The sequence below is a fragment of the Kogia breviceps genome, chromosome 1, assembly GCF_026419965.1.
Source record: "Kogia breviceps isolate mKogBre1 chromosome 1, mKogBre1 haplotype 1, whole genome shotgun sequence".
NCBI lineage: Eukaryota > Metazoa > Chordata > Mammalia > Artiodactyla > Physeteridae > Kogia > Kogia breviceps.
The window spans coordinates 126,069,231-126,088,764 of NC_081310.1; the positions used below are offsets into that span (position 1 = coordinate 126,069,231).

At 36.2% G+C, this 19,534-nt stretch overlaps 1 protein-coding gene across 19 annotated transcripts in view; it reads left to right on the forward strand.

The window, feature by feature from the left end:
• ODF2L (outer dense fiber of sperm tails 2 like) overlaps nucleotides 1–19,534 on the forward strand; it is a 339,482-nt gene that overhangs the window by 158,427 nt on the left and 161,521 nt on the right. The window lies entirely within an intron of this gene.

Sequence of the window (19,534 nt, forward strand, 5' to 3'; positions counted from 1 at the left end):
TTCTTTCACCTTTAATCTCTCTCTTTATATATATATATATATATACACTCCTAAACATTGTCAACATTGGCTGATTATGAGACATTGAATGTATAAAGGTCAGCATTACAGATGTGGGAAAATATTTGGCTTCAGTTTACACAATCGTTTTATTGTATATTATTGTAAAAATGATGTGAATCATAGAAGAGTTCAGATCTTTTAATACAATACATTGCACATATTCCTTTGGGGACATATTTTCTATACTTTCTAATTCTAGCTAATTTCCTCTGTAGAGACATATATTTTGTATTTTCTGAAGAGTGCAATGTGAAGATAAATAAAATTTCATAATGATATTAATAGAAACAATACTGCTAATTTTGTTATTCAGCTTTACAGAGTGATCTAATTATTATTTACTAACAGTATAAATAATAGAAGAGAATGTAAGATTACTAAATGTAAATAATGCCAAATTAGGTAAGATGGCTTTGAAACCTCAATTAAATATTTTTAAGACTGAGAAATTAAGGCAGATTTGATAAAGTTATTAGACTAAATCTTGAAAAATCCTGTCCAGTAAAGAATGAATAGAATTTGTTTTTAATCAAGTATATCAAAACAGAATGGTATGTGTTGGTTATTATTGAGGCAGAGTGAATCATATTAATAGTTAATATTTATTCAGTACTTACCAGGGCAGAGATTCTCTCACTTAATCCTCACTGCAACTCTGTAACATAAGTACGAATATTATCTTCATTTTATACTTGGGGAAACTGAGGCACACAGTTTCAGTAACTCGCCAAGATTACATAGCTAGTAAATGGCAGAGTCAGTATTTAAACCCAATATTCTTACTCCAGAGCCCATAGATTTTATCACTTCACAGTAAGGCAATATTGTTTTATAAGGCAAATAATATAATAAGGTTTTTTTAAAATGAAAAAAGGGGGTCAGGATAGGAGTTATAATAATGAGTTAAGAATGTCTAGTCCTAAAGGAAAGGAGCTGGGACTCATCAGAAACCCAAAAGAGAACTAAAAATAAAATAGTAAAAAAAAATCTTTAAATTAAGAGCTTAAGTAGTAGGATACCTATGTTGCATTCTGAACAAGCAAGAGATTTTATCAAGGTAGAAATTTTATCATTTAACATTCCATCCCAAATTCTCCTCTTCTCTGGGAATTTAGGTGAACAATGCTGAATTCCCCAGGGAGAGTCAGACTTCTGATAACCATGGTGACACAGAGGTCTCCTGTCATGGGACTTTTAAATCATGGATCAATCACATGGTAAAACAGTAACAGCCAGGTTTTTTCCTTAAGAGAAGAGGATTTGGATTGTTATTATTGAGGCAGGCATATAGTCTGTGATTTCACTTTTGATTTCCTGGAAGGAATGATATTTGTAATATCTTCATTTAAAAAATATTGAAAAGAGCTTCTTTCTGAGTTGTAAAGCTGAGTTACTTACCCTTATGTAATGTCCTGAAGGCAAAATTGTATTTCTATTAATATGAGTTATCCACTATTAACACAGAACTTAGGGTATAAATAGGTTGGAATTCCTCCTTTGTTTCTGTTTCTTCCTCCTTTTTTGGATCTCCCTATCCACAGTGTGTGTATTCTGTTCTAGATTCCTTGTGCTAAGCACACATTGGTCAGAATCCTTTCCTGCCCTCTAGAGCCAGATCTGGAAACCAGTCTCTCTTTCCCCACTACTAGTACCCAATTTATGTGAGGTTGTGGTTCCCTCTGTACCTAGTTAGATAAGTATCTGCTTTGCAGACAGTGTTTTGGGGATAGTGGAGGAAGTATCCTTCAGAGTTCAGACTTGGAGAGAAGTATTAGAAATCATAGCTGTGGCTTCAGGTCAAGTCATATTTCTTAGTCCAGTTTCACCACTGATCTAGACAATATTTTGATTATCTGTCTGACTCCTGTCTATTTCCAAATTAGTTCCAACCTCTGAAAAGGAAATGGCTGGGTGTGTGTGTGTGTGTGTGTGTGTGTGTGTGTGTGTGTGTGTGTGATTTTAAAGCCCCAAACATTACTTAAATAGGGAACAATATAAAATCACATATTTGTATATGTTCTTGGAACATCCTGCCATTAAGGGGTTCTTATTGGCCCTTCTTCCTACTTAGTGACTAGCTTTCCCCTTTCTTCCCTCACTCTCTGCTTCTCACTCATTCCTTTCAGGATTGTAAATTCCTGGAACTCCAAATACTTTTTCTCTATTCTACAAAGTAGTATATTAGCTCTCTCCTGCTTCTGCTCCCAAACTTGTACATTTAAACCTGTTAAAGAGAGATATTTATAAAGATATTTATAAATAGAGATATTTATAAAGAGCTATGTAGTCTTACATAAACAAAAGGAAGTCTGCCTTGCTACAGGTTCTCCACGTAGGGATGGACAGTCAGAAATGATCTTATTTTCTCTCATTGTGAGAGGAACTATGCCCTGTTCAACTAATCTCTTTACAGTGCTAACCATATGGTATAAAGCCCTCAATTTTCAAATTTTTTTTTCATTTCATAATAAGCAGTTTGGTAGCCTTCTTAACAGAATTCTTAGCCACCAGATTTTCCAGCTCCAATTCCTCTTGCACATCATCAAATTATCTCATGTACAATGCCATCTTTCCCTTCTCTAATTCTTCAAGAGAGTATCATTACCTTCAGGTTGGCACAATCCTTTACTTGCTATTCAGAATACATCACAATCTGGTCAATTTATATCAATAGTTTCCATTTTATCTTCCAGTACTGCCTAGAATAAATCTTTCCCTCTAATCGATAAAATCTACTCATATTTTGTGAAAAATTACTTTTACTTTCTATTATGATATCTTTGACCACATTCATGTTTCAAATTATTCAATATCTAGCTCAAATTCTGCTTCCTATGAAGGTTTCCCTGACCAATCCCTCCTGTCATTTCCCTTCTCTGAACTTCTGTACGCTTTGAATAATAGCATGGTTTCCTATGCAGGAAATCCTCCAAATTTCAGAATTTAGGGGTTGAGGTTTTGAATATCCTCATAATGGAATTTTAGTGCTGGAAGGTACCTGAGACACCATCTAGTTCAACCACTGACATTATGGATGACAATACATGTCCTAGTAAGGTAAGTGACTTAGTGACAAAACTCCAACCAGAACATCTGATTTTTGCCCAGTGTGACCTCTTCTCATGGCTTCCTGCTTGCCAACACTGAACCAGTCTTTCCTTACTCTCCCTGGCTCCTGCTGCTGTTTCTATTTGTTACACCAGCTGTACTCTGAGCTCAAGGTACCCATTTCTTTTTAGGAGTCGTAAAGTTAGCAGATGCTACAGAAATATTGTAACATATGACTCCTAAATTAAAGAATTTCTCATTGTGTAATCAGAAGAATTGGAAGAACCATAAGGAGAAAAACATCCTTTGAACAAAATTGCTTTAAACAGAAAGTTTGTCCAAAGAATTTTATGCCAGGAGCAAGTACTCACAGATTCATCTGTACATAGTGATCTCTATAATCTGTTCTTTTATATATATGGAATCCTATAAGGATCAGGGAGAACTAATATTTACTGAGCACCCATGTCAGATACTCTTATTGTTACTTTACATTATTAACTCATTTAGTCTTCATGATCACTGTTTTAAAATTTTTATTTATTTTAAAAAAATTTTATTGGGGTATAGTTGATTTAAAATATTGCGTTAGTTTCTGCTGTACAGCAAAGTGAGTCATGAGATAGGTATTATCTTCCTCCTTCTACAAATGGTGAAACAGAGACCAGAGATGTTAATATAGCATGATGTCTACATCATACTATGGGTAGCTATATTTTGCCTGATTGGTTACACATTGGGGCATGGTAGTGGACACTGTTAGTGCTCTACCCCGACTTCCTCATATCTCCTTACTATTCCTATATACCTCTCCTCTCTGTGTCAGGGGACTTTCTCTCTCAGTGGCTCACACTGGCAACTCTTCTCTGGAGGATAGCACTCAGGCTACATGAGCTGCTTTGTCTTTTTATGCAAAGAGCCAGTGGTAGCTTACATCGTACCAGGTGGTCCTTAGTCAATGACTGACAAGTGCAGGGATGTGAAATCTTAGTGCCTTTGCTCCAGGTTGGGACGAGTTCCGAAGTGTAACTTATACATTAGAGCTCCCTGTGGGAATCAACCTGAAACAACCACCAAGGGACTCTACCTGTAATCAATACCCCACTTGGCTTCTTTTCTTTCCTTGTTCTAGTTTCTCTCCTCCCTAGCCATTTTTTCTTTGAGAATTTCCTTAATAAATTTCTTGTGCATAAATCCTTGTCTCAGGGTTTGCTTTTGGTGAATCCATTCTAAGATACAGTGTCATGTCTTAAATTCTCAAATAATATTTATTAAGTGCTTACTATATGCCAAGCACTATGTGACCTTCTTTAAATCTATTAACTCATTGAATCCTCACAAGAACCCCATGAGTAGATAACATTTCTCATTTTACAAATGAGAAAACTGAGCCTTAATAGCTTCCTCAAACTCACCCTGCCAGTAAGTGTCAGAACCAAGATGAAACCCTGGTCTGACTCCAAGCCATATTCATAATCCCTATGCTGTACTCCTCGAGGACACATCATTTCACCTGGTAAGGAAGCCAACTCATAGTCAACCCCACAATCTGTGGAAGAATACAAAAACAAATGATAAAAATTCTAGCGCAAAAACCAAATTATCACATATTTTATAATTTTCTTTTCCTAATCAAGAAGATCTAGATTTCTGTAACTGGGGAAAGCAAGAAATCTTGTATTGGAAAAAAATATTATATAACGTGTCATATAGTCTTTAGACTAGTCCCTTGAATATTTATGGAGTATGCTTTGCGATAACCTCAGAAGATAAAAAAGTGCTTTCCCTTAAGGAACCCACAGTTTAGTGAAGGAGACTGACCTATGAAGGTCTATAATACAACCTGATAAATGCTGTAATAAAAGTATATGATAGCAAGGACGAAGGAACAAAGAATTCTGAGTCAGGATTTGAGATGGAGTTAGGGAATGACTCATTTAACATGAGTCTTAAAGAATGGATAGGACTTTAATGTTTTATTTTATCTCATTTTAATTTAATTTAATTTTACAATGGACGAATGAATACCAGAATTTTGTTTGAAATAGAGGCCAAAATCACAGAGGTAGAAAATGGCCTATATCTCTACTTCTAATTAAAATTCTAATACAAAGACATAGATCCCATGTACTTGCTCTGGTGGAAAGAACAGTAGTGCTTTTTCTCTGATTGATTGAAAAATGACACAGAATTATTTTACAATTAGAATATTCACTTTCAAGCAGTGATCACTTATATTCATGGCTATTCATAGCTATATAAAACGTGATTCTGAAATGGAGGTTTCAAAATTTCAAATGTTTCTAATATGGAGATGTGAACTTGGACAAATTAATGGCCAAGCTAAGTAAAAGAGAGTGATTTCCGACCTGTGGATTAAGACCCTCAAGGGGACTCAAGTTTATTGAAATGGGCGTTCAAGTTCATATGCATATATGCATTCCTTTTCCAAGTTACAGACACTAGAGCTCTTATCTGGTGGGGCAGTGATAAGACAAAGTGGTTAAGAATATAAGGGTTTGGAGTTGTACTGTTGGAGTTCAAACCCCAGCTGTATCATTAAGTGGATGAACTTGGTTAAACTACTTGACCTCTCTGTGCCTCAATTTCCTCATCAGTTGAGTGAGGATAATAATAAACCTGCCGTGAAGAATAGTTCTGACTTAAATGAATTAAATATATATACATATGGAACATTTAGAACACTGACACATGGTAAAAATATATCAGTTATTATTATGTATGTGAGTTGGGAAAGCACATCACTGACATTCTTTTGACATTAAAAAATAATAATCCTTACTGGACTATTTCTGAAAAAGTTGGGGATCACTAGTCTACAGTAGATCCTTGCCTATTCAAAGAAGCTTATCTCAGTGGATTACCAGGTACTTTTCTCCTCCTCCCGTTCCCTTTCCTGCTAGCTTTTTTGTCCCTACTTCACACATTAGTATCTCTAGCCTATATGTATTCATTAGAAGTGTTTTCAGTTATAAAACTTAATAATAGTGGCTTAACAGAATATGGATTTATTTGCCTTACTAGGCAGTCACTGGTGGAGTGGCTTACTGGTGGCATAAAGGACACAGGCTCTTTCTAAATTTCTTCTCTACCAACCTTAGATGTGTGACTTTTTACTCGTGATCATGAGAGATTGCTGCACCTACAGGTCCCATATTTATGCTGTAAGTAGAGGAAGGTGGTAGCCCCTACACTATCTGCTCTTGTATCAGAAAAGCAAAAGTTTTACCAGAAGTCCCTGAGATTTCAGTTTCCATCTAATTTGCCAGATGTTCTGATTGTGTGTACCTCATGCTACTAAAAATGTGGATATGGGCTACCTGTATTGACATCACCTGGCAGCCTGTTAGAAATTGCAGAATCTCAGGCACTATCCCAGACCTACTGAATCAGAATCTGCTTTTAAACAAGATTCCCAGAAGACACATGTACACATTAAATTTTTTTAAACATCTTTATTGGAGTATAATTGCTTTACCGTGGTGTGTTAGTTTCTGCTGTATCACAAAGTGAATCAGCTATACATATACATATATCCCCATATCGCCCCTCTTGCGTCTCCCTCCCACCCTCCCTATCCGACCCCTCTAGGTGGTCACAAAGCACGGAGCTGATCTCCCTGTGCTATGCGGCTGCTTCCCACTAGCTATCTAGTTTAAATTTGTTAGTATATATATGTCCATGCCACTCTCTCACTTCATCCCAGCTTACCCTTCCCCCTCCTCTAAATTTTGAGAAGCACTAATTTTCATCGTATTAACCATAGTTAGCACATTTTGTCTCTATGTATATGACTTGGATGCACATACGTTATTATTAATTACCTCTCTGATAAAGGTGTCGGCCCTGGCACTCACATAATCCTTCATGCTAAACCTAGTTTCTTTGTGAGACATTTACACCTTTGCATTTCCTTGGTCGGCATGGCCTTAGTTCCTGGTACAGAGTCAGATTTTCCATTAACGTCTTATTAGGCTTTTAAATATTCTTGTAAAACCTGCTCAGATGCTTCTCTTGTCCCTGCCACCTGGGGCAGTGATTGTTGGGAGGGGAGGTTTCTCTTTCAGTGAACTACTTGCTCAACTAATTATTGGTTGGGTTGCTTGTTTTTCTTCTTTTTACTTCTTCAAAGTTATTATTGAGCTCCTTATTTAGTGAGATGTGTAGTTTTGTACATTGCGTTTTTCCTCTATATAAAGTGCAAAAATTTAACCTGTTTCTGTATATTTTGAAATATTTTATTCAGAAAGTTGTCAAAGAACAGATCAATTTTAATTTTCTTTTAGGAAAAGTGCTTTTCACTTTTATTGACATGAGTCAATAAAATATCAGTTTCATTCCTTTTTAAAAGTAAACTTCCTTGGGATGGTGATTAAAGGGAATATATCTGTAAGGGAAAAAACTTCATAAAGTTATGATGACAACAGCGTAATGCAAAATGTTTTAAAATTTGCCCCAAGACTTTTTAAAAATGCAGTTTATAAGTAATATGTTTCTTCATTAACATGCTGGTGACTCTTGGGTAGGGTTGCCTGAAGAGCTGGATAAACAGAATGAAGGTATAAGCAGAATAGGTCAGAATGAACTCTACATTTAAAGAGTGGACAAAGACTAATTTAGAGTTAACACAGTAGGAAAAAATTTTGTGTATTAACCACAAAATTTCAACTATTTCAGCACCTCTATATCATTATGCATAAATGCAGAGAATATTATCCTGTAGGAAGTATCCCTCATCTATGTTTTCAAAGAAATTTTCCTTCCATTTAGGGCTCAAGAATAGTATGAGATATAGAGAGGATTTAGAGTGACCAGAAAGATAAATGCTGGTCAAGAAACTCGAGGAAATTCACAATGAGACTTCACTTCACACCCATTGGGATAGCTATCATCAAAAAACCAGAAAATAACTGTTGGAGAAGATGTGGAGGAATTGGAACACTTGTGCATTGCTGGTGGAAATGAAAAAAGGTACAGTTGCTATGGAAAACATTATGATGGCTCCTCCAAAAAATTAAGCATAGGATTGTCATGAGATCCTGCAATTCTACTTCTAGGTATATACCAAAGAGAATTGAGATCAGGCACTGGAACAGATATTTGTAAACCCATGTTCATAGCAGCATGACTCACAATAGCCAAAACTGGAAGCAACTCAAGTGTCCACCAATGGATGAATGGCTAAACAAAATGTGGTATATCCATACAACAGAATAATATTATCCAGCTTTAAAAAGGAAAGCAATTTTTACATGTGCCACAACAAGGATGAACCTTGAAAACATTATGCTAAGTGAAATAAACCAGTCACAAACGGACAAATACTGACTGAGTCCACTTATGTGAGGTATCTAGAATAGTCAAATTCATAGATTGGTGATTGCCAAGGCCTGGGGGGAGATTGGAGGGGAAATCATTGTTTAATGGGTATGGAGTTTCAGTTTGGGAAGATGAAAAAGTGCTGGATATGGATAGTGGTGATAGTTGCACAACAATGTGCATGTACTTAATATAGCAGAACCATACACCTAAAGTGGTTAAAATTGTAAATTTTACATTATGTATATTTTACCACAATAAAAAATCAGGAACTTAAGAGGATGAAAGTTTAACATCTTTCTATTATTTTACATGTTTAAATTAATAACTTTAGCACTTAGCACAGTATTCTTTCCTTTATTAGGTAGCTTGACTGAAACTGGGGTTGCCTGTAGTTCAACAAACATTTGTTCAGTCCCCACTGACTATAAACCCTCACTGTGGTAGGCCTTAGGGATAAAAAAACAAATTAAATATAGTCCTTGGCTTTAGTGAAGGTACAGATTAGCATGGGAGACAGACATGGAGATCGAAGATTGCAATTTAGTTCAATGCAATACCTAACAGAAATATATATGACATTGTGGTTGAGAGCATAGGTTCTAGAACCAGACTTCCTGAGTTTGAATTCTGGGTTGATCGCTTTTACAAGTAGTATGATCTTAAACACGTTGCTAAATCTGTTTGTGTCTCTGTTTCCTCATCTGTAGAATAGGAATAATAATGATTCTTAGCTCATAGTTGTTGTGAAGATTAAATGAGTTCATATTATAAAGTGCCTAGAATAGTGCCTGGAGCATGGTGAATTCTTTTTATATTTATCCAACATTGGCATCATATAAAGAGCAGTAGTAGTAGTGGAATATAAGGTGGATATTTTGTCTTTTTATTCACTGCTAAATCTCCAGTGCCAGGAAATTATCTGACACATAGTAAGTGCTTTAAAAATGTTTTTTTTTTTTTTTAATTTTACAAATGAGGAATGTGAGGCTCAGAAATAGTACAGAGAAGAGAGTTTAAGGCCGATGGGGTAGGTGATTAGAGAAAACTTCAAGAGGAAACAATGCCTCAATAGGGCTTTGTCAGATGACTCTGTTTTCCTGATAACAATGGGGGAAAGTGGGGAAAGCATTCCTGACAGGGGAAACAGTATTGTAGCAATGCAGGTGAACTAGCACTGACTGTCTGGGGAACAGTGATAAGTCTGGTGTTGTCAGATTGTGAAGGATACGGTGAGGAATGGCCTGAGAGGATGCTGGAAAAATAGAGAAGTTTATTTTTGAAATTTATTTAGTTATTACTATATACCTGGTACTATGACATGTGTCAGGATTGCATAGCAACCACGACACAGTTCTAGTGTTCAGGAGCTTATGTGAAAGACCTGAAAAGCCATACAACAAGGATTAGGCTTTATGGAGTCAACTGTGGAGTTGCTGACGAACCTTGAAAAGCTTTTAAGAAAAGACATGACCTAGTTAGACTGTACAGATAGATAGAACTCTGGCAGCATATAGAGGATAAAATGGGAAGAGGCTTAGAGGGCTCCTGCTGTTGGTGTTGCTTGAAAGACAACTAGTGATGAAGTTCTGTTCTAATCCAGACGAGAGAGTATACTGCCGAAACTAAGGTGGTATGGGTAGGAATAGAGAGGAAAGATATGAATTTAAGAGGGAATACAGGATATAGTATCTAGAACTCCGTGACTGAGGGTGAAAAGAGAGAGAAAATCAGATGACTTGCAGTTTTCTGACTTGGCTATCTTGGTGGAGAGTTGAGACCCCCTATTCCCACTCATTCAAGGAAGAAAATAAGAAAAAGGAAAAAAGTGGGCTGGGGAAAGGGAAGCAGAAACAAATTTAGTAATTCAGTTTTGGACAAATTGAGTTTGAGGTGTCAAAGAACATCTAGATAGAAAAGACCTGTAAAGAACTATACACACACACACACACACACACACACACACACCCCACAGATAAATAAATGTGTGTGTGTGTGTGTGTGCGTGCGTGCGTGCATACCTTGGTACTTGAGGAGAGCTCTTAGAATCAGAGATCTGGAAGTAATCAGCTTATAGCATAGCATACATATCTTTTAAAATCAAATCACTCTTGTCCCACTGTGTTTGTTTCTTCTTTCTGTTGTAAGAAATTTCTTCAAGCTTGGTGATTTAAAACCATACAAATTCATTATTTTATGATTCTGGAAGTCAGAAGTCTGAGGTGGGTCAGTTGGGCTAAAGTGTCGGCAGGGTTGGTTTCTTCTGGAGGCTCTAGGGGAGAAGATGTTTCCTTGCCTTTTCTGGTTTCTAGAGGCCACCTGCATTCCTTGGCTCTTAACCTCTTCCTCTATCTTCAAAGCCATAAGTATAGTATCTTCAAGTCTTTCTCTCTGTCTCTCTGTTTCTGACTTCTGTTTCCATCATCACATCTTCTCTGACTCTCCTGCCTTCCTGTTTTCCTTACAAGAACCATTTTTATTACACTGGACACACCTGAAAACCAGGATAATCTCTCCACCTCAAGGTCCTTAAGTAAATCACAACTGCAAAGTCCCTTTTGCCATGGAAGGTAACACATTCACAGTTGTGAACACTAGGACATGGGCATGTTTGGGAGGCAATTATTCTGCCTTCCACATTCACTTTTATTTGTAGAGTTTAAATTCAAATTCAGTTTATTCACTTTTAGTGTTTAAATACCTCTGCAATTTGTCATGATTTTTGCCTACCTAGCTCTCCAAACTTGTTCTGATCTTTGTCCCACCTCAGGTAAGGCCAAAAAACCTTCCTTGACCTTCTAGTCCAAAGAAATATCTCTCCTCTGAACTCCTACACTGCTTCTATTTGTCGTATTCATTTGTATTAATCATTCACTCATGTGAAGTCTCGGTTCCATTAAAGAGAAATTTACCTCAGATTGACTTAAGGAATTAAGTGGAATTTATTGACTCAGGGAATCCAAAAAAGGACTAGACAAGAACTTATGGGAAGGTCAAGATGCAGCTAGTTTTCAGGAAGAGCCAAAACCAGGACTTGAACATTCTGTCTCCTTCCTTTGTTTCTACTTTTCTCGGAGACACTTTCATTCTCTCCTATGGAGGATGATCTTGTCCATATGGCAAAAAACAGTGCCAAGAACAAGAACCAAGTTTTATACTTTAAGGCTTTTCTCATCAGACACACAAACCAAGACAGACTTAAGAGAAGAAATGTTGCTTAAACTCCCTTCAAGAGTTGTGAAAAGACACAGAAGAGTCAAGATGCTGGAATAGGAGGATGTGGAATTTGTCTCTTCTCACAAGTATATCAAGAATACATTTACAAATGGAACAATTCTCACATAGCACTTGCTCAATATTAGTGGAAGACTTGAGACACTGAAAAGGACAGGAAAAATCCCCACCCAACTGGGTAGGATGAAAGAAAGAAATAAGAAAAGGGACCAACCCTAGAGGAAAGCTGAAGGTATCCATCTTGACACCAAAACCCAGCTCTACCCAACTGCCTACAGGCTCCAGTGCTGGACACCTCACACCAAACAACCAGCAAGAAAGGAGCACAGCCCCACCCATTAGCAGACAGGCTGCCTAAAGTCGTAATAAGCTCACAGACACACCAAAGCATACCACCTGATGTGGCCCTACCCTTCAGAGGGAAAAGACTTTGAAAAAGAACTCAGAGTAATATAGTAAAGATGATCCAAGATCTTGGAAACAGAATGGAGGCATGGATCGAGAAGATACAAGAAATGTTTAACAGAGACCTAGAAAAACTAAAGAACAAACAATCATTGACTGTTCACATTAACATTGATTGTTCACATTCACAATAACTGAAATGAAAAATATACTAGAAAGAATTAATAGCAGAATAACTGAGGCAGAAGAACAGGTAAGTGAGCTGGAAGATAGAATGATGGAAATAACTGCCACAGAGCAGAATAAAGAAAAAAAGAATGAAAAGAATTGAAGACAATCTCAAGAGGCCTCTGGGACAATATTGAATACACAAATATTCGAATTATAGGGGTCCCAGAAGAAGAAGAGAGAGAGGGGATCTGAGAAAATATTTGAAGAGATTATAGCCCAAAACTTCCCTAACATGGGAAAGGAAGTAGTCATGCAAGGCCAGGAAATGCAGAGAGTCCCATACAGGGTAAACCCAAGGAGAAACATGCTGAGACACATATTAATCAAACTAACAAAAATTAAATACCAAGAAAAATATTAAAAGCAGCAAGGGAAAAAACAGCAACTAATAACATACAAGGGAATTCCCATAAGGTTATCAGCTGATTTTTCAGCAGAAACTTTGCAGGCCAGAAGGGAGTGGCAGGATACATTTAGAGTGATGAAAGGGAAAACCTACAACCAAAATTACTCTACCTAGCAGGGATCTCATTCCTTGTTCTTGAGAGAGAAATCAAAAGATTTACTGACAAGCAAAAACTAAGAGAATTCAGCACCACCAAACAGCTTTACAGCAAAGGCAAAAGGAACTTCTCCAGGCGGGAAACACAAGACAAGAAAAAGACCTACAAAAACAAACCCAAAACAATTAAGAATATGGTAAAAGGAACATACATATCAATAATTACCTTAAATGTATATGCTCCAACCAAAAGACGAAGACTAGCTGAATGGATACAAAAACAAGGCCCATATATTTGCTGTCTACAAGAGACCCACTTTGGAACTAGGGACACATACAGACAGAAAGTGAGGGGATGGGAAAATATATTCTATGCAAATTGAAATCAAAAGAAAGCTGGAGTAGCAATACTCATATCAGACAATACTTATAACAGACTTTAAAATAAAGACTGTTACAAGAGGCAAAGAAGGACACTACATAATGATCAAGGGATCATTCCAAGAAGAAGATATAACAATTGTAAATATTTATGCACCCAACATAGGAGCACCTCAATATATAAGGCACATGCTAACAGCCATTAAAGGAGAAATTGACAGTAACACAATAATAGTGAGGAATTTTAACATTCCACTTATGCCAATGGATAGATCATCCAGACAGAAAATTAATAAGGAAACACAAGCCTTAAATGACATATTAGACCAGATAGACTTAATTGATATTTATAGGACAATCCATCTGAAAATAGCAGAGTACACTTTCTTCTCAAGTACACATGGAACATTCTCCAGGATAGATCACATCTTGGGTCTCAAATCAAGCCTCAGAAAATTTGAGAAAATTGAAATCATATCAAGCATCTTTTCTGACCACAACACTATGAGATTAGAAATCAATTACAGGAAGAAAGCTGTAGAAAACACAAACACAAGGAGGCTGAACAATATGCTGCTAATTAACCAAGAGATCACTGAAGAAATCAAAGAGGAAGTTTTAAAAAATACCTAGAAACAAATGACAATGAAAACACGATGACCCAAAACCTATGGGATGCAGCAAAAGCATTCTAAGAGGGAAGTTTAGAGCGATTCAATCTCACCTCAAGAAACAAGCAAAATCTCAAATAAACAATCTAACCTTACACCTAAAGTAACTAGAGAAAGAAGAAAAAACAAAACCCAAAGTCAGTAGAAGGAAAGAAATCATAAAGATCAGAGCAGAAATAAATAAAATAGAAATGAAGAAAACAATAGCAAAGATCAATGAAACTAAAGGCTGGTTCTTTGAGAAGATAAACCAAATTGACAACACTTTAGCCAAACTTATCAAGAAAAAAAAGGAGAGGAAATCAAATCAATAAAATTAAAAATGAAAAAGAAGTTACAACTGACACTGCAGAAATACAAAGGATCATAAGAGACTACTACAAGCAACTATATGCCAATAAAATGGACAAGTGGAAGAAATGGACAAATTCTTAGAAAAATATAACCTTTGAAAACAGAACCAGAAGAACTAGAAAATATGAACAGGCTACTCACAAGTAGTGAAACTGAAACTGATTAAAAGTCTTCCAAAAAACAAAAGTCCAGAAACAGATGGCTTCACAGGAAAATTCTACCAAACATTTAGAGAAGAACTAACACTGTCAGCTCTTCTTAGCTCTTGAAGACAAAATTCAACACCCATTTATGATAAAAAAAACTCTCCAGAAAGTGGGCATAGAGGGAACCTACCTCAATATAATAAAGGTCATATATGAAAAACCCATAGCAAACATCATTCTCAATGGTGAAAAACTGAAAACATTCCCTCTAAGATTGGGAACAAGACAAAGGTGTTCACTCTCACCACCATTATTCAACATAGTTTTGGAAGTCCTAGCCCTGGCAATCAGAAAAGGAAAAGAAATAAAAGGAATACAAATTGGAATAGAAGAAGTAAAACTGTCACTGTTTGCATATGACATGACACTGTATATAGGAAATCCTAAAGATGCTACCAGAAAACTACTAGAGCTAGTCAATGAATTTGGTAAAGTTTCAGGATACAAAATTAATGCATGGAAATCTTTTGCATTCCTAATCACTAACAATGAAAGATCAGAAAGAGAAATCAAGGAAACAATCCCATTTACCATCACAACAAAAAGAATAAAATGCCTAGGAATAAACCTACCTAAGGAGGCAAAAGGCCTGTATTCAGAAAACTATAAAACACTGATGAAAGAAATCAAAGATGACATAAACAGATGGAAAAGTATACTATGTTCTTGGATTGGAAGAATCAACATTGTGAAAATGACTATACTACCCAAAACAATCTACAGTTCAATGCAATCCTTATCAAATTACCAATGGCATTTTTCACAGAACTAGAACAAAAAGATTACAATTTGTATGGAAACACAAAATACCCCGAATAGCCAAAACAATCTTGAGAAAGAAACGGAGGTGGAGGAATCAGGCTCCCTGACTTCAAACTACACTACAAAGCTACAGTAATCAAGACAGTATGGTACTGGCACAGAAAGAGAAATATAGATCAATGGTACAGGATAGGAAGCCCAGAGATAAATCCACGCACCTATGGTCACCTAATCTGTGACAAGGGAGGCAAGAATATACAATGGAGAAAAAACTGCCTCTTCATTGAGTAGTCTTGGGAAAACTGGACAGCTATATGTAAAAGAATGAAATTAGAACAGTCCCTAACACCATACCAAAAAATAAACTCAAAATGTATTAAAGACCTAAATGTAAGGCCAGACACTATAAAACTCTTAGAGGAAAACATAGGCAGAACACTCTCTGACATAAATCACAGCAAGATCTTTTTTGACCCACCTCCTAGAGTAATGAAAATAAAAACAAAAATAAACAAATGGGACCTAATGAAACTTCAAAGCTTTTGCACAACAAAGGAAACCATAAACAAGATGAAAAGACAACCCTCAGTATGGGAGAAGTATTTGCAAATGAAGCAATGGACAAAGGATTAATCTCCAAAATATACAAACAGCTCATGGAGCTCAATATCAAAAAAAACAAACAACCCAATCAAAAAATGGGTGGAAGACCTAATTATACATCTCTCCAAAGAAGACATACAGATGGCCACGGGGAACATGAAAAGATGCTCAACATCACTAGTTATTAGAGAAATGCAAATCAAAACTACAATTAGGTATCACCTAACACCAGTCAGTATGGCCACCATCAAAAAGTCTACAAACAATAAATGCTGGAGAGGGTGTGGAGAAAAGGGAACCCTCTTGTACTGTTGGTGGGAATGTAAACTGATACAGCCACTTTGGAGAACAGTATGGAGGTTCCTTAAAACACTAAAAATAAAACTACCATATGACCCAGCAATCCCACTACTGGGCATATACCCTGAGAAAACCATAATTCAGAAAAGAGTCATGTACCCCAATGTTCATTGCAGCACTATTTACAATAACCAGGACATGGAAGCAACCTAAGTGTCCATTGACAGATGAATGGATAAAGAAGATGCGGCACATACATACAATGGAATATTACTCAGCCATAAAAAGGAATGAAATTGTGTCATTTGTAGAGACTTTGAGGGACCTAGAACTATCATACAGAGTGAAGTAAGTCAGAAAGAGAAAAACAAATATTGTATATTAAATGCATATTTTTAGAATCTAGAAAAATGGTATTGATGATCTTTTTGCAGAACAGAAATAGAGACTCAGACGTAGAGAACAAACGTATGGATACCAAAGGGGAAAGAGGGAGTTGGCATGAATTGGGAGATTGGGATTGACATATATACACTATTATGTATAAAATAGATAACTAATGAGAACTTGCTGTATAGCACAGGGAACTCTACTTGGTGCTCTGTGGTGACCTAAATGGGAAGGAAATCCAAAAAAAGAGGGGATATGTGTATGTGTATGGCTGATTCACTTTGCTGGACAGCAGAAACTGAAACAGCATTGTAAAGCAACTATACTCCAATTTAAAAGCAGAGTTTTGAAAAGGCATATAATGTTTCAGCTGCATGTTTAAGAACCTGTTATTTGCTCTAGGAAGATGTTTTTGTTCTTTGACCTAATCTAAAGAGATACCAATAATACTTGTCCTCTATTAACATACCTAACTCCTTATCTATCAACAAACATCCTTGATTTCTACTTCACAAAGAAAGTAGAAACTACTAGATGTGAACACCCTCAAACACTCTTTATACCTATAAATATATCTTTATCTGGACTGTCGCTCTCCTCAAGCCTCAGAGAACACTGATAATTACTTTTCTGAAGGCTGATCTCCCTGCGTTTGTGCTATCCTCCAGTCTCCCCCAGTATCTTAATGATGCATTATTTGTCCTGTCTCTTTTCTGTTTCTTCCTCTCTACTGTCTTCCTGCTCCTCTCTACTCTCTCTCATCAACATTTGAAAGTGACACAAATCTTTCTCATCCTAAAAAAGAGAACACAGTAACTTGAGTATATTTTTCCATGCAGGAACAATTTGGTGTACTTAATCTTACTTGACCTCTTGTAATAGTTGATGTTGCTATTAATTCGCTCTTTTTTGAAATTGCCTCCTTTCTTGATTTACATGACATACTCCTGTTTATATTTGCAAATATCTGGCTATTCCTTCTCAGTCTGGTTCACAATGCCTCTTTCTTTATCCCTCACTTACATTTTGGTTTTTCTCAAGAGCTAGTCTTGGCTCCTTCTCTTCTCCCTCTGTGTGTTCAGCTGGTGATCTCACTCACATACATGGCTTCAGTTATTCTCTATATGCTGATGATGACCAACTTCACATGTAGCCCAGACTTTTCAACAGCAACCATAGGTACAAGAAACAATGGAAAACTATTTTCAAAGTATTAAGAGAAAAAAATTAAACCTAGTATTTAAAATTATCACTTAAATATAAGGTGAAAAAAATAATGTCAGGACTACTAGGTCTCAGATCACCTGATACACACTGTAAAAATACTCTTGAAGGAAATTCTCCAGCAAGAAGCAAAATATATAAAGTCAGTAAGAACTAAACGTGAGTAAATAATTTAGTAAAATTTCTTGTCTAAGCAAGCAATGAGCAACAACAACAAAAATCTATCAATTCATAATTTAAATGCTAGGAAATACCAAAATGAGGGAAGTTGGTACTGGAGTCCAGAGAGAAACAAGAGCCTGCTAAGGCATTTCTGTTGGAAGTAAAGGGGAGAGGGGACTATAAATATTGCTTTCCTGTCACTGTAGGAAATAAATACATAAATAATAAATATAAAAATGGGTCTTAATTAGTTGAGATAACCACCAGAAGACTAAAATCATAATGTGTGATTTTCAAACCAGCAGAGTAAAATTCAGTTTATCTAATGGAAGTTAGTAAAGGAGGGGAAGAGAAGAAACAAAAACAATATGTAAAATAGAAAATATGAAGGAAGATAGTAGAAATAATTTCTAACAAATAAACCTATGTGAATTCATTAAACTCACTTTTGGTAAGACAGGGACTCTCAGCTTAGATTTTGAAAAGTTGTAATAATATGCTATTCATAGAGATACATTTTAAATGATAATGTTATAACCATTCCAAAATTATCTGTGTGTAAAAGAAAATGTAAGAAAGGTAGGATATTTGTAACAGGTAATGAAAAAGACAAAATCAGTTGATCCTGAATGATTTTATTTTACCTCATTATAACTTTCTGTGGTAGCTCACTGGCTCCGAGATTGCAATCTCTGTCCTAACAGAACCCCTTGTCTTTACCCTAATTCCTCCCAATATATTCTGTACATGATTTTTCTCAATAAAACATGGTCTTGTCCTGCTGCAGCTTTTTTACTATCATTTCCCCATTGCCTGCAGGCTAAAGTCCAAGATCTTTGGCATTTTATTCCAAACCTTCCTCTGAGGCTTAGCTACTTCCTCATTACCTTCCTAATCCCCAATTTGTTGCCCTCTCCTCTTCTGGCTTTGAATATACAGAAATGTTTTCATTTTATTCTTTATGCTCCCATAATTACATGATACCATATCACATCACATTAAACTACTTTGTCTCCCTGACTAAATTGTAAACCCCTGGAAGAGCAGGGACCGTGTAGTTCCAGACTCCAGCAAGATGCCTGTCATACACTACAAGTTGTGCTCAATGAATAAATGAATCCAAGTCAACAAATATTATGTTCCAAGAGCTAGACAGTGTTAGACTCAGACCAATAGGTAAGAAACAAAAATTTAGGAATTAGTTTCTTGTATAAAGGTTACAATGAATGTTTCTTTTTTTTTCAACTCAAAAAAGATAATTATTTTCTGAAGTATTAATTATATTGTATGAATATTTTAAACAACACTCTTTGGTTGCATATGACAGAAAATCAACTCACATACGTTAGTTAAAAATTTATTTATTTGTTTGTTTGTTTGAAGGATATTGGGCATATCTCACATAGCACTGCAAAGGTGAGGTAGCCCTAAGAGAACTCAGAACCAGCTCTACTGCAGATTATCCAGGAACCAATACAGAATCAGTGTTGCTGGCGACTTTGTATACCTAGATCAGATTCTGAAAATATCTGGGGGATGATTTCCTAAAGTCTGAGATGGTCCCAAGGTGAAAACACCCTGTTTGGCAGATGCATTAGGCTGCTATATAGGCTGTTTTGGGAGAACCAGTCTCAGCCAATCTGATATTCCTTGTTATT